Below are 15263 nucleotides of genomic sequence, written 5' to 3'. Positions count from 1 at the left end.
CGCCTCCCGCGCCGCCCCTTCTCTCTGGGTCCGCCTGCGAGAAGGTTGTCCGGCAGCGCCCCCTGGCGCCCGCTCCCCGCCAGGACAAAGGAGCGCTCTGCGCTCAAGGTGGAGCCTTTCCTCACTGTCCAGGAGGAGGAGGAGGCACAGCATTGCAAGGTCATGGAGGAGGAGGAGGGCCCTTGAGGGAAAATGGAGGAACTGATCCAAGAAAAGCTCAAAGATAGAAATATATTTTTTTCTAGAAACGTACATGCATCCTCCTTAGCCCTGCTCAAAATGGAAGGCATTCAAGAGAAATGGAAGATGTAATCAAAGGTAAGGTTGAAACACTCCTAGAAACATACATTCATGCTCCTTAGCCCTGCTCAAAATGGAAGGCATTCAAGAGAAATGGAAGATGTAATCAAAGGTAAGGTTGAAACACTCCTAGAAACATACATTCATGCTCCTTAGCCCTGCTCAAAATGGAAGGCATTCAAGAGAAATGGAAGATGTAATCAAAGGTAAGGTTGAAACACTCCTAGAAACATACATTCATGCTCCTTAGCCCTGCTCAAAATGGAAGGCATTCAAGAGAAATGGAAGATGTAATCAAAGGTAAGGTTGAAACACTCCTAGAAACATACATTCATGCTCCTTAGCCCTGCTCAAAATGGAAGGCATTCAAGAGAAATGGAAGATGTAATCAAAGGTAAGGTTGAAACACTCCTAGAAACATACATTCATGCTCCTTAGCCCTGCTCAAAATGGAGGGCATTCAAGAGAAATGGAAGATGTAATCAAAGGTAAGGTTGAAACACTCCTAGAAACATACATTCATGCTCCTTAGCCCTGCTCAAAATGGAGGGCATTCAAGAGAAATGGAAGATGTAATCAAAGGTAAGGTTGAAACACTCCTAGAAACATACATTCATGCTCCTTAGCCCTGCTCAAAATGGAGGGCATTCAAGAGAAATGGAAGATGTAATCAAAGGTAAGGTTGAAACACTCCTAGAAACATACATTCATGCTCCTTAGCCCTGCTCAAAATGGAGGGCATTCAAGAGAAATGGAAGATGTAATCAAAGGTAAGGTTGAAACACTCCTAGAAACATACATTCATGCTCCTTAGCCCTGCTCAAAATGGAGGGCATTCAAGAGAAATGGAAGATGTAATCAAAGGTAAGGTTGAAACACTCCTAGAAACATACATTCATGCTCCTTAGCCCTGCTCAAAATGGAGGGCATTCAAGAGAAATGGAAGATGTAATCAAAGGTAAGGTTGAAACACTCCTAGAAACATACATTCATGCTCCTTAGCCCTGCTCAAAATGGAGGGCATTCAAGAGAAATGGAAGATGTAATCAAAGGTAAGGTTGAAACACTCCTAGAAACATACATTCATGCTCCTTAGCCCTGCTCAAAATGGAAGGCATTCAAGAGAAATGGAAGATGTAATCAAAGGTAAGGTTGAAACACTCCTAGAAACATACATTCATGCTCCTTAGCCCTGCTCAAAATGGAGGGCATTCAAGAGAAATGGAAGATGTAATCAAAGGTAAGGTTGAAACACTCCTAGAAACATACATTCATGCTCCTTAGCCCTGCTCAAAATGGAGGGCATTCAAAAGAAATGGAAGATGTAATCAAAGGTAAGGTTGAAACACTCCTAGAAATATACATTCATGCTCCTTAGCCCTGCTCAAAATGGAGGGCATTCAAGAGAAATGGAAGATGTAATCAAAGGTAAGGTTGAAACACTCCTAGAAACATACATTCATGCTCCTTAGCCCTGCTCAAAATGGAGGGCATTCAAGAGAAATGGAAAACGTAATCAAAGGTAAGGTTGAAACATTCCTAGAAATATACATTCATGCTCCTTAACCCTGCTCAAAATGGAGGACACGCAAGAAAGATGGAGGGCATGAGCCAGGAAAAGCTCGAAACACTCCTAGAAATGTAAAGCCGTGCTTCTTAGCCCTGATTTAAATGGAGGGCATTCAAGAGAAATGGAGGACGTGACCAAAGGGAAGCTCGAAACACTCCTAGAAATATACATTCATGCTCCTTAGCCCTGCTCAAAATAGAGGACAGTCAAGAAAGATGGAGGACATGAGCCGAGAAAAGCTGTAAACATTCCTAGAAATGTAAAGCCATGCTTCTTAGCCCTGCTCAAAATGGAAGACATTCAAGAAAGATGGAGGACATGAGCAAGAAAAGATCAAAACTTTCCTAGGAATGTAAAGTCGTGCTTCTTCATCTATTCAAAATGGAGGGCACTCAAGAAAGATGGAGGACATGAGCCAAGAAGAGCTCGAAACACTCCTAGAAATATACATTCATGCTTCTTAGTTCTGCTCTGGATGGAGGACCTTTGGCAATTCCTCCTGGACAGAAGGCTGAAATGAAGGACGTGTCCTGGAAAAATAGGACATCTGGACATTCTGGGCAAGAGGCACCCAAGGAGGAGGCTGCAGTTGGCAACCCAGGCACTCTGGGCAAGAGAAGCCAAGAGCCTCCCAACCTCTCTTCCTTGCCAGGCCAAAGGACCAGCCCTGATCATAGCCTAGGCCAGGGCAAGAGTGCCAACATTTCCCAAGAGGGCAGACCTGCATCAGCTAGACTGAGACATTTGAGTTGCCGCGTTTCCAAAAAAGAGAAAATGCCTCTCCTCAAAAGAAGACACAGAGAAGACAAATCTGCACGAAATGTGCATATACTGTACCTGTATACAGAGCTATCAGAGTGAAAACTGGAGAGGGCTCCTCTCCTGTTAATGAATGTATAGAAGAGGCCATTTCAGCAGGTGCTGCTTGTCAAACAAACAGGTAACAAGAAACACCTGCAATCCTTTCTTCTGCACAACCATTAAAAGGATAGGAGGCCTTTCCAGTTTTCACTCTGGCAGTCCTAGCACAGAGATACATACATACATACATCCTCATATAGTAGTACTCCAAGTGGTGGTCTGTGAACCGATGCTGTTTGGCAGGTCATCCGAAGCCAGTCAGCAGTGAGTTTCCAAGAAACAGAAGCACTTACAGTCAATGGGAGCAAATATAGTTCTGATCCCTACCTCTTAGAGAATCATAGAGTTGGAAGAGACCCCAAGGATCATCTAGTCCAACCCCCTGCCATGCAGGAACTCTTAAAGCACTCCTGACAGATGGCCATCCAGCCTCTGCTTAAAGACCTCCAAAGAAGGAGACTCCACCACTTTCTGAGGGACTGTTTTCCACTGTTGAACAGCTCTTACTGTCAGGAAGTTCCTCCTAATGTTGAGCTGCAATCTCTTCTCCTGTAGTTTGAACCCATTGCTCCAGGTCTGGAGCAGCAGAAAACAAGCTTTCTCCCTCCTCAATATGACATCCCTTCAAATATTTAAACAAGGCTATCATATCACCTCTTAACCTTCTCTTCTCCAGGCTAAACATATCCAGCTTCTTAGTCAGGGATTCATGGTTTCCAGATCCTTCACCATTTTGGTCTTCCTCCTCTGGACACACTCCCGTTTCTCAACATTTAAACTTCAATAATCCATGTTAAATTTCAGGAATCCTGGCAGCAGTGCTTTATCCCTGTCCTCTTTTCCTACTCTCCACCCCTTGTCTCAGGAATTTTAATGGCAGTACCTCTAAGAACCTTCCCCTAATTTCTGGTTTTAAAAAAATCCTAAATGCTTTTTTAAAGCCAGAATGGTGTAGTGGTTTGAGCGTTGGACTATGACTTTGGAGACCAGGGTTCGAATCCCAGCTCTGCCATAAGAAGCCACTGGGTGACCTTGGGCTAGTCACACTCTCTCAGCCTCAGAGGATGGCAATGGCAAATCCTCTCTGAAGAAACTTGCCAAGAAAACCCAATGATAAATTGGAAATTATGAAGGCATGCAACAATAAACAACCAAATGCTTTTCTGCTTTTAGGTAGCATCATCATTAGTGGAGCAAGGATTTAATGCATGTTTTAAAAAAACTTAACACAATGTAATATGAAGATGGTGGAAACGAATGGGAAAGTGGGAAATATTTGAGGGGATCTCCTGCTATATCTCTCTTGGGTTCACCCCTGGATAGCACCGTGTGTGTGTGTTAATGTACTAATGTGCTAGACTCATATACTGAAGGCATAAGCCGTATGTGTCCTAACAAACTTTAGAGACTGTATAAAACGTAAAATGACACTAGCAAATGAAGATATCCTAATAAATATAAACCCAGAAATCCCACTAAGCAAAGCTTTGGAGAGTTTTCACATAAGATGCTGCTGTATAACATATCTTGCATTATGCATGCACACTCATTGAAGGGGTGACTGTGTGTTTGGATTGCATTGTGGTAACTGAACAGAGGGCAAGCAAACAGAATAGGAAATGGGGAAATCGGACCAAAGGACTTGCTGTGGTTGATCAATAATGTCAACTTTGTTTTAAAAAGGGAGGGGATGTGTGACTCTCTTGTGATAAAAGAGGAGCTTTTGACAGTCATGACAGAGGCCCTGCTGGAAATGACTTGAAGGCACACAACAACAAAGTAATGTGAAGTTGAAGGCTCTCATGGCCATCATCCATAGTTTTGAGTGGGTTTTTTGGGCTATGTGGCCATGTTCTAGAAGAGATTATTCCTGACGTTTCACCAGCATTTGTGGCTGGCATCTTCAGAGAACATGGCCACATAGCCTGAAAAACCCACAAAAAACTAACAAAGTAATGGTTTGCTTCTTGGCACAATTCAAAGTCCTGATCAAGACCAACAAAGCCATATGATGTAGTTCAAGGCTCTCTGGCAAACCATATCTGTCCATAGGAGCCTCTCCAGGCCCTTGGGATCCTCAAAAGAAGTTATTCTCTCAGTCCCACCACCTTCAGGCATTGCTACTAGAGATGTGCAATAGGACCATCTTGGTGGATCACCTTAAAATTCCCTTCCCAGGGAAGCCAAAATGCCCCCCTCCATGCTATCCCTCAGCAGGAAAATGCCTTTTAAAAATGCTAATAGGCTTTTGGAAAAGAAAGTGTTCAAAGAAATGACTTTTAAGAAGATGCAGTATTGTTTTAATTATGGGCCTGAATAAAGCTACTTCAGGTCACTTTGGAGGTATGCTATTTAAAAGCCGGAAGCCACACCAAAGTCATGCTCCAGTCCTAAGGACTGGAGTGCAGCTTTGGCGCAGCTTCTGGACTCTTAAGATGTGTGTGTCATTTAAACTGCATACCTCCAAAGTGACCCGAAGCAGCTTTATTTTGGCCTGTCTGTTCAGGCCCTATAGTGTTTTAAAAGGATTAAAAAAATTATTTTTAATTGTATTTTTAAAATTGTTTTAATACTGGTTGGAATACTGTTTGGGAGTTACGAATGCATAACTTGGAGAATGCATAACTTGGAATAATTCTGTGGTTTTCACGATCCCTACACAGACCCTAATTTAGGGCACATGAAGGAACCGTGAAGGTTTCCCCAATCCCCATTTACCAGGAGGCAGTGGCTGTGAATAACATAGGCCTGTTTCCTGTCGCTCACAAAGCAGCTGACTGACATTTCCGCAAGCAATGTCTAGTCCAAAGGGGAACTGAAATACGGACCTTGCTTCTGCCTGTTGCAATGAAGATCACTCACAGGAAGGAGGGGAAACATCAGTCTGCTGCTGCCTGAAGGACAGAAATACAGACCCCCATCACCCTCAGTGGCTGCTTCCTGGTAACTGGGGATGGGGAGGTCCGAATCCACTGCATAGCCATATAACTACAATAGTTAAACTTTCATAACTGCCCAATAGGATTTTGATCATCGTGGATAGTATAATTCTACAGTCAGCCTTCTGTATCCATGGATTCCTTATCCATTGATTCCACCATCTACGGTTTGAATATATACATACATACACACATACACACCCCTACCTTGATATTGCCATTTTATATGAAGGGCACCATTTTACTCTGCCACTGGTATTTAATGGGAATTGAGCATCCACAGATTTTGGTATTCATGGTAGGCCCTGGAACCAAATATTAAGGCCCCACTGTATTTTAATGCTGCTCTTTTGTATGGTTTTTTAAAATATGTTTTTAAACTTTTTAGTAATAACAACAACACAATGACACACACCGTTTTTTCTTCTGCGTGTTGGGACCACAAAAGCACAGAAACAGACAAGCTTACTTATTGCTGACACGTTTGCTTCCCTGATGGGTCCAAAAGCACTCCATTGGGGATTGTATTTTGTATATATGGCGTGTTCTTTTAACATTGTAAGCCGCTTTGATTGTTTTCACAAAAAGTGGGGTAGAAATAAAAGTTTTATTATTTATTTATTTCTTCTCTGGAAAGAACTCTCTTGAACGTTGGGCTACAAGGTCATTCAGCTGCATTTCTGGATGATAAAAGGGAATTGCTTAAAATAAAAAAGACACAGCATTTTATCAACCTCCAATAGCCATTCTGTGAAGCAATCATTTGGAGAAACTGGCCTGAGCAAGTTTAAGAAGAAAGAATTAGATAATTGTACTGCTATAATAACAGAGAGGGCACACAGAAAGGGCAGCAAGAAACCTCCCTATCTTTGAAAGGGGAAAGAACTTTAAAAGATTGGGCTTCTTTCCTTTACAACGGGGATAAAAAGAAAAGAGGACATACAAGAACATTATAAAATATGATTAAAGCACGAAAGATATTGAAAAGGTAGATCTAGGAGCCCAGGCTGAAAAGCAGCAAGGAAGAAGATATGACAAAGTCTTGTCTTGACACAAAATATACTTGGCTTTTTTCAGTACCAGCCCTACCATTAGGCAGAATGGGGCACTCACCCCAGGCAGCTGATTTGGGGTGTTAGGAAAAGGCAACAAATCAAACCTAATCAAAGTTATAGCAGAACCACTGGATCAATGGGATTTACTAAGTCTTTTGTTACCATTCAACAGCTGATTCAATGAGTCTACTACTGGGACTAACAATTGGATTTAGGCCTTAATAAGTTTGTTACAGCATTTTTAGTGCCAGGGAGGAAGAGACATGATTGTGGGATTTTCTACCTTAGGTTGCTTCACCCTTGGGGTGTATCTACACTAAAAATAATGCAGTTCATCATCACTTTAAGTTCATGGTGCCATGGATCCCTACAGAATCCTGGAATTTGTAATTTTGTGAGGCACCAACACTCTTTTGGCAAAGAAGGCTTGTAAAAGTACGAATCCCTGGAGTCCATAGGATAGAGCTACAGCACTTAAAGTGGTGTCAAACTGCATTATTTCTACAGTGGAGATGCACACTTGGTGTGGTGCACAGCAAAGGAGGGGGCAGTTCACACAGCAAAATGTATAGGTTTTTGTAAGGCATGATCCTATGGTTCAGAGGGCTGAGAGAAGCACTCTGCCCTCAGAGACCTGCTCACTGTGGCAGCATGTAAATCTCTGCCGCTTACCACAGGGTGACCAGATGTCACAATTGCATATGAGTAAAATGGCGCATGGCTGAAGTAAGGTGGGCCATGCCCTTTCGGCCCCACCCCAAAAGTCCAGCACAAAAGGCCCTCCCGCATTGGGTGACACTTCATGTGCTGATGCCATTGTGTAGTTACAGTTGCATTTTCCCAGCAGAGAAGGGGACGAGCATCCTGACTTTGGATGGCTCCGCTCACTTGGCTCCTGATAAGCAGGTAGAAAAAACAAAGGAACAACTGGGGCCCTGGACCCCGCCCCTGCGGGCAGAGCTACCCCAGGAACCCCAGTTTTCTTCATGCCTCGCTCCTGGTAGGACATTTTTTCTCCTCTCGGATTCATCGCTTCGCTAGTTCCCCGGACTCTCCTGGCTCTCTCTCTCTCTCTCCTTCCCTACACCTTCCCCAAAAAAAGGCCCCGCAACCTTCTCTGCTGCCTTTCCTCCACTATTCCCCCCTCTTCCTTGCTCCACTGCCAGGAGGCATGGCCAGCGACAAGGAGCCCAGAGCTATAGGGGAGCTCGCTTCCACCCTGCCCAGGCCAGCCACGGCTTTGCCGGCTGCTCGCCGTGTGGCTTCTCCAACATCGGCCCTCGCGGTGGAAGCGTGCCCGCAGCGGCCAAAGGAACCCACCCTCCCTTCCGCTGATGAGGCAAGGGACTCCCAAGCGACCCCATTAGGGTCAGAGGAGGGAGAGCCCTCACCAAGTGACCCAGAGGGCGGCGAGGAGGACGGTAGTAACTCTCCCCCTCCACCGCAGATGCTGTGGTGGTTTCGGGCCTTCCTAGATAAGGAAGCCCTGTCCACCTCCAGGGCCTCCCAGGGAGGGAGCGAAGCCGCCGGTTTGCGCTCCCACGGACCCAGCGCACCAACATGGGGGGCCATTCCGTTCCCGGGGGATTCCCCTTTCTTCATGTGGCCGGGGCCCCTACTTCCACAGGCCTTCTTCCCCCCCAGCGACCGCCAGGCTTCTTTCCCCGGAGGGTGGGGGCTGCCCGTGGACAACCACCGTGACAATGCAGGCTTCATGCCGGCCACCCATGGAGGCAGCCATCTTGACCCGGAAGTCTGCCATCTTCGCCACGCAGCCGCCGATGGGCACTGCCATCTTGGCTGTGCGACAGCCGATGGGCGCCACCATCATGGAGTCGGCCAGCCCGATCCAGACGCGGCTGCACATGGAGGTCGTCACATTGGGGAGGACGGGGGAGAACTCCCAGCCACCGCAGACTGCAGCGCTGGGGCAGCCCAGGCAATCGCCGACCATGGAACCAGTCAAAGCGGCTGACAAACGGAGCTCGCCCTCTAGGGGCAGAAAGCCTAGTGAGCCCTCCTCCACCCAGATACTTCTAACACCAGCAGGGGGCCACAACTCAGGAGAGGAAGATGAGGGAGCTTCATGCTCCTCTTCTGGCTCAGAACGCTCCTACCACCCACCAGCCAAACAATCCAGATATGCCAAGGGTTCCAACCACAAGCATCCCCGCGTCACTCTCTCTTCTGATGAAGAGGTCTCAGAGGGCACCCGTGATTCCTCAGCCTCAGAGGCTGAGGAGGGTGAACTGTCGCAAGATGAGGGGGAGGACAACGGGGACCCTCAAATGTCCTTGCGCTTGTTCAAACGAGAGGATTATGCCCCGCTCAAAAAAAAGACAACCAAGACCTTAGGCATTAGCTTACCCCCAGGGCAACCCACCCCCCTCGATTCTGATTTCCCCAAGGTGAGCGAGGAACTGTTTCCAGTCTCAGCATCTCCAAGTCCAGCAAATCCCGTGCCCTCTTAACATCATGCAGATTGTTAGAGATGAATGGGCGAGACCAGCCTCTGCCAGGCCCAATCACGGCATTACCTGCAAGTACTACGTACTTCAGACGGCCGTCATGGATAAACTTAAGGTCCCATTGGTGGATGCTCCCGTGTTGGCGCTAGTCTCGTCCGCGGTATTCAGTAGGGATGGGGAGGACACCCTCAGAAACCCAGAGGACCGTAGAGCCAAAGGGGCACTTAAAAAGGCCCACGAAGCCATGTCCATTGCCATCAGGGCGGCGATCACTGTGTCTATGGTTATGCACGCGAGCCTCCAGTGGTCCCGTCAACTCCTGGATCTTTTGCCCAACCCCCGATACCAAGGTTAAGCAAACCATCAATAAGATGGCCAGAGCTGCAGCCTTTGCAGCTGATGGCACTCTCGATACTATCCAACAGTGCGCCAGAGCCCAAGCAGCAGCCGTAGCGGTTCGCAGGCAGTTCTGGCTTAAGAATTGGAGCGTCGATTCCAGATCCAAGCAAAACCTGGCATTCACACTATTCCTTGGATCCAAGCTGTTTGGGGAATCCCTAGACCCGGTGCTAGTAGAGGGTAAGGACAAGAAAAAAGCTCTCCCCTCAGCTAAGAAAAGAGACGATAGGAGACAGTATAGGAACCGCTCTTTCTTTCGATCTTCCCCATCTTTCTACCTCTCCAGGTTCCAAACAGAGGGAGCCGAAGGCCCTTGGCCAGCGGGCCTCCTCTATGCGTTCCCTCCGACTCCTCTGCTCACAAAGCTGCTATCCAGGATATGTAGGACCAAAAGCACAGGTCATCTTCGTAGCCCCAGCATGGCCCTGACGGCCCTGGTTCTTAGAGATCCTCAGCATGGCAACTCAGAGCTTTCCCCTGCCAATCAGGCCGGACCTTCTAGCTCAGGTTCGGATCCACCATCCGGACCCAGCCTGGCTACGGCTTCACACCTGGAAATTTAACGCTACATGCTGAAGGGCTACGGCTACTCTCCAGAAGTAGTTGAATCTATTCTAGCTTCAAGACGTCAGTCCACTATCAGAATTTATGAGTACACCTTTAGGGCATTCAGAAGGTGGTGCAAATGCAAAAAGAAGGACTTCATCAAGATCTCAGTCTCTACAATCCTTCAGTTCCTCCAAGACGGTTTCCTCCAGGGCCTGCACCCTAACACCATAAAGAGACAGGTGGCAGCCATCACCTACATCCTCCCTCATGAGGACACAGCTAAGATATCCCACCACCCTCATATTCACAGGTTGCTCAAAGGGGTTGCCAACAGGGCGCTCCCAACCAAGCACCGGTTCCCCTCCTGGGACCTCCATCAGGTACTTAAAGCCCTGACTATCCCCGCATTCGAGCCACTGAGGGAGGTGGCCCTCAGGTTCCTGCCCCGAAGACGTTGATGTTGATGGTGCTCACGTTGGCGAGACGCATTTCTGGGATCGGCGCCCTCTCCGTCCGCAAGGAGTTATGCGTCATCAGACCAGACTCAGTCCTCCTGAGACCCGATCTGACCTTCATTCCTAAGGTCAACTCTGTTTTCCACACATCTCAGGACATCATCCTCCCTTCCTTCTGCCCTCGACCTTCCAAGGACTTGGAGAAGATCTGGCATACCCTTGATGTTCGCAGGGCCATAAAGGTCTATCTCAAGAGAACGTCCACCTTCAGGAAGTCAGAGGTCCTATTCATCTCCTTTCAGCCTAACTCGAAGGGAAGAAAGGTGTCAGTCTCAACTCTGGCGAGATGGATTAAAGAGTGTATCGTCCAGTGCTACAAGACACTCAACCTGCAACCGCCAGGAGGCATCACCGCCCACTCGACCAGGAGTGCAGCTACCTCGGCAGCGCTGACCACCAACGCTCCACTGGCTGAAATTTGCAGAGCAGCCACATGGAAGTCCCCCTCTACCTTCGTCAGACATTATAAACTTGACCTCTTCCAATCAACAGAGGCAGCCTTCGGCCGAAGGGTGTTGCAACAGGTGGTGCCTCATCCGCCCTCCGTGCCAGCTGGCCCTCCCTAGAATTCGGTCTGCTTTTGTAAATCCCAAAGTCAGGATGCTCGTCCCCTTCTCTGCTGGGAAACGGAACGTTGGACTTACCTGATAGATGTCCCTTTCCAACAGAGAAGGTCCGAGCATCCTGCCCACCCTATTCTGCCTACTGGCGTGGGTGGGCGGCTTGCCAAACTTTCAGGCCAACATTGAAACAAAATTTCCTTGGCTTGAAATTGACTGTGGTTCCTGGGGTAGCTCCGCCCGCAGGGGCGGGGGCCAGGGCCCTGGTTCTTCCTTTGTTTTTTCTACCTGCCTATCAGGAGCCAAGTGGGCGGAACCACCCATAGTCAGGATGCTCAGACCTTCTCTGCTGGAAAGGGACGTCTATCAGGTAAGTCCAACGTTCCGATTTGCAAAGACCCACATAGTACCGGTGATTTTCTGAAGTAAGGAAATGCAGGAGTATTGATTGTGTAATGAACAGTAGAGACCATCTTTGACACTTTCAGTTCTTTGTACCAGTAACATTTTACATCACAACTAGCCAAAAACAAAAATCTTCTTCACTCACGGCCCTGCTGATTATTACATTGTTGTGTGCTTTCAAGTTGTTTCTGAAATTCCGACTTAGGGTGACCTTAAGATGAATCTATCATGGGGTGTTCTTGGCAAGATTTGTTCAGAGGGGGTTTGCCTTTGCCTTCTCTGAGGCTGAGAGAGTGTGACTTGTCCAAGGTCACCCAGTGGGTTTCCCTGGCCAAGCGAGGATTTGAACCAGTTTTAATCCAACACCCAAACCACTACAATGAGTCTTACGTGGACTCAGTTAATTAAAACGGTTTGCTTAATTAACTCAAACTTTAATTAATTTTCCAAATGAACTAATTAAAGTATAACACTCTAATCAAAATTCTACGGGGGAAAAGGAGACCACTGACCACATACATGATGTTCCAAAGCACATTTCTTGTTGCTTTTAATTGCATGGGACCCTTGATTTCTCTGGGATTCTCCTCCCAATGACCCAGTAGCTTGCGGTCTCTCTTTTTCTCTCTCTTTTCATATTCTTTTTCTGTTCATATTTCTTTTCATATTCACATATATATTTCAACCTTCAGCAAACGCAGCACAATGAATATGGTTCTTCTCTCTCTCCCCCCCCCCCCTCCATTTTATCATCACAATGACCTGTGAGGCAGGTCAGTCTGAAAGACAGTATTTGGTCCAAAGGTACCCAAAGACTGACCATGGCTCAGTGGAGACTTGAAGATGGTTTGAGGTGTGGTTGTTTTTCATGGTTAAGTTGACTTTGACTTGTACTGGTCCTATAAATGAGAGATTTATAGATGTATAGATATAAAGATATATCATTTATAGATATAAATGAGAGATCCCTGGTCATCAGCTGCCATGCTCAGGTCTTGTAAACTCAGGGATGTAGCTTCTTTGATTTAATCAGTTTGTCTGTAGTGAGGTCTCTCTCTTTTTTCTACTGCCTTCTATGGTTCAGAACACACAGCAGAAATAATCCAGTTTAAAACCACTTTAACTGCCCAGTGTAGGGAATCTTGGAACTGTAGTTTATTGTAGTATCAGAGCTCTCCGAAAAAGAGAAGGCTAAATGTCTCCCAAAACTACACTTCTCAGAATTTCCTAGCAATGAGCCACGACAGTTAAAGTGGCCTCAAACGGGATTATTTCTGCAGTGTGTTTTGGACATATGTAAATCTCTAAACGTGGCAGGAACTACTCTCTGCCTGCCCTGCAGTTCCAACCCTGTCACTCCCCTTACCCTTTTAGCCTCAAGATCCCTCCTGGGATCTGGTACTCAGGCTTCAAGGTAACCACTATCCTGGCCAAATGGCTGTGCCAATCCATGAGTTCAATGTGGTAGTGGTTACTCCATGTTCTCAAAGGCACAAGCTCTGGCAGATTCAACCAGGCTGGGTAGACGTTCAGTACAGTTCCAGGGGTAGACTTGAGTATCTGTAGTTGGACAGCCAGCACAGCTAAAGGGGTTGTTGGTAGTTCCTATCACAATGGGCCAATGAATCCATTCCAAATTTTAACTAGCTTTAAATGAGCTATGTGTTGTGTGCCTTCAAGTTGTTTCCATGTTATGATGATCCTAAGGCAAACCTATCATGGGGTTTTCTTGGCAAGATTGTGCAGAGGGGGTTTGCCATTACTTTCCCCCTGTCAGAATCCACCTTCAGTCAAGCCTTCAGGGTGTATTCTGGCAGATAGATAGATAGAGAGATAGATGGATAGATAGAGAGAGAGAGAGAGAGAGAGAGAGAGAGATAGAGATAAATAGCCTTCAGGGTGTACTCTGTCAGATAGATAGGTAGAGAGATAGATGGATAGATAGATAGATAGATAGATAGATAGATAGATAGATAGATAGATAGATAGATGGCATTCAGGGTGTCTGCTGCTAGATGGATATAGCTAGATTGATAGATAGATAGTAACGTGAAGAATAAGGGGGGATGCCGCCATGGGGACTAAGCCGGATGGTCACGTAGGGCATGCTCACATAGGGCCTGGCAGTCGGGCAGTTTATGAGGGGTTGTTGAGAATCTGAAACCCAATCTGTATACAGCTTTAGATCTCTACTTCGTAGAAGAGACAAGAACCAAATGCTCAAACCCCCTCCCTCCTTCCTTCCTACAGATCAAAGGGAGGAATGCTACATCAAAGGCAGGAGAGTAGGGTATCGACTCAAAGGGGAGGGTTTGGGGGATTTTAAAGTTCTGACTCTATTGGGGTCCCTCAGTTTCGACAAAGACGTGGCTAGAATACTTAATCTCAAGTCCTCTAATAAACTTTGCTGTACTATCTGAAGGTTGTTGTGGATTTTTGGGTCAGAGTATTTCCGAAGTCTCACACCCCCGAGGCTGAGAGAGTCTGACTTGCCCAAGCTCTCCTAATGGGTTTCCACGGCTAGGCTGGGAATTGAACCCTGGTCTCCAGAGTTGTAGTCCAAGGCCCAAAGCACTACGCCGCATTGGCTCTAATAAGCTATTTAAGAGGCCAAACCTATTTTGTGCAGTGCAGCACCAAGACCACCTCCTTTGTATTTAAACCTGGTATGGATTCACCATTCCTTTGATAGGAAAAACACTAGCTATCGTAGCTGCCAGCATTTACGCATGGAATAGTACAGTAATTATGCACATTGTTGCAATCACAGATCTAAAGACTCTATTTGAATGGAAGGTCCTGAAATGTAAACTTGTCTCTTCAAGGCTTAAGCCTTATGACCCAAGCCTGAGATTTAGCAATTCTAATTCTGTTTTTATTGTTATTATTATTTTATACATTTATATCCTGCTGTTTTCCCAGCACTGGGACTCAAGTTGGCATACAATTTATTTAAACTAATAAGATTAAAACGTGCAGCGTCTGTCTGTCTGTCTGTCTTCTACTATTTAAAAGCAATTAAGCAAACTGCGGTGGGGTGTAGTGGTCCAAGTGTTGGACTTTGGAGACCAGGGTTCGAATCCCCTTTTGGCCATGAAACCCACTGGATGACCTTGGGCAAGTGTCATGCTCTCTGCCTTAGGGGAAGGCAATGGCAAACCTCCTCGGAACAAATCTTGCCAAGAAAACCTCATGACCTGAATGCACACTATTCAAGAGTTAAAATAATTTAAAATTCATTAAAAGACAGAATACAAAAATATGTTATATTTTCAACAGATAAAAAAACAACAACAAGGGCCCAGAGAGGCAAAAAAGTTGTCAGCCATAAGTGTGAAGAGTGTGCGAAGGCTTGCTTTAGGTAGACAGAGAACACATCTAGGAACGCATTCCAAAATTAATTTTACTCCTAGTATTAATCCTTCAACTCTTTTAGCCAGTATATTATATTCAATACCAGGGATGATGGTGGTAGTCAAAGAACAGGAAATTTGCATGCTCTCTTTATAATAATGTAAGAGATTTTCACCATACATTGATGCAGGACTGGGCTAAATTTTCCTTGGCTGGTTTTCTGCTTTTCATGCAAGTGTTAAAGGCACAGGAATCCTCGTAGGAGGGAAAAAGGTAATTCTACCCTTA

This window comes from Sceloporus occidentalis, unplaced genomic scaffold (genome assembly GCF_023333645.1).
Source record: "Sceloporus occidentalis isolate IW3139 unplaced genomic scaffold, rSceOcc1.0.p SCAF_1, whole genome shotgun sequence".
NCBI classification, from domain to species: domain Eukaryota; kingdom Metazoa; phylum Chordata; class Lepidosauria; order Squamata; family Phrynosomatidae; genus Sceloporus; species Sceloporus occidentalis.
This window is presented reverse-complemented; position numbering follows the sequence as displayed.